Source organism: Lolium perenne, chromosome 5 (genome assembly GCF_019359855.2).
Source record: "Lolium perenne isolate Kyuss_39 chromosome 5, Kyuss_2.0, whole genome shotgun sequence".
Lineage (NCBI taxonomy): Eukaryota > Viridiplantae > Streptophyta > Magnoliopsida > Poales > Poaceae > Lolium > Lolium perenne.
Window position 1 is genome coordinate 119,250,617 of NC_067248.2, and position 1,253 is coordinate 119,251,869.

The 1,253-nt window shown below is 52.7% G+C and overlaps 1 long non-coding RNA gene across 1 annotated transcript; it reads left to right on the plus strand.

Moving 5' to 3' along the window:
* The first annotated feature begins 382 nt into the window (after positions 1-382).
* On the plus strand, positions 383-983 carry LOC139831281 (uncharacterized). Its single transcript, XR_011745979.1, has 3 exons — positions 383-554; positions 638-691; positions 778-983. It is a non-coding gene; the product is annotated as an uncharacterized lncRNA (long non-coding RNA).
* The last annotated feature ends 270 nt before the right edge of the window (positions 984-1,253 follow it).

Consider the following 1,253-nt stretch of genomic DNA (forward strand, 5'->3'; position numbering starts at 1 on the left):
GGGCCTGCTGCTGCTGCTGTCCAGGACAAGCCTACCGGCCTCCTAGGCCGGATCGTTGAGCTGAACCGCGCGGGCAAAGACCTGGGGCACCTTCTCCCCTACGCCCAGAAGTGGAATGAGGCGGATATCTCTGCCTCTACCCGCGGCTTGGGGAAGGACCGCCTTCCGGCGCCAGACCCTGCTGGGCCTCGATCCACTGAAGAACACTTCTCGCGGCTTAAACACGCCGTGAAAGAGTTTGACAGTGCATGGTATGATGCTACCAACAACGTGGTGGTAAGTTTTGCCAACCCTTTTGTAATTTCTTTCCGGATCTTGTCTATTCTCCCAGTCCCCGAGTTTCGTGGTGAAAACGCAGTTTTCAGCGCGAAACTTTAACTAGAGGCATGTGAAACCGGCATAGCCAGTCCCCGAGTTTCGGGTTGAAACCTTGTTTCTTTCTTTCTCACAACCATCTTCCTTTGAACAGAGCACTGCTGACGCCCGGAAGCAACTCTTTGAGGAGCTTCTGTGGGAGCATCGGGACCTTGCCGAGGCCCACAGCCACTGCCAAGGTTTGTTTTGTTCCTTTTCCCTCCGGCATCTTTTCACCGGAATGTTTCCTTCTCTGATATTTACGCATCCTTTTGTTTAACAGTTGTTCCGGAAGCTACCATCGAGGCCCTGAAGGCCCAGGTTACCAAGCTTCAAGGTACCATCCTTTCTTTTTCGGCTAACCCGTTCCTTTTTTCATTTCATCTATTGTTGCTTGCTAACACCTTTCTTTCCGGTACTTAGGCGAGAAAGAGCAGCTTCTCAAGGAGCACAACGAGGCACTGGACGCTCAGAAGACCGCCTTGGGGGAGCTGAAGGAACAGGCTATGCAAGCCGCGCTCCGGCATGAGCAAGCCTTGAAGGACGCCCGGGTTGCAGCTGAGGCCAGGTTGGCGGAGGTCGTGGAGGACTCCACGAACTCCAACACCGTATTGACGGCAGAGCTGGAGGAGGAGAGGAAATCGCGGAAAGCAGCGGAGCACCTCATTGATACCATGACCACTGATCACCGGGAATACGATCGGTTGGTTATGAAGATAGACGCGCTGGCTCTCCGTAAGTTCCTGCCTTGCCCCTTCTTTCGCTTATAAGCTTTCTCCTTTTGAAGATGTATTTTTGTTCCTTGCTTTTCCGATATATTCTTTTCCGGTATCTCATGCTTATGCTTTTTCCTTCCTCCTGTAGAGCATTTCCCGGAATCCCAGGTCTATGCCGTGAAG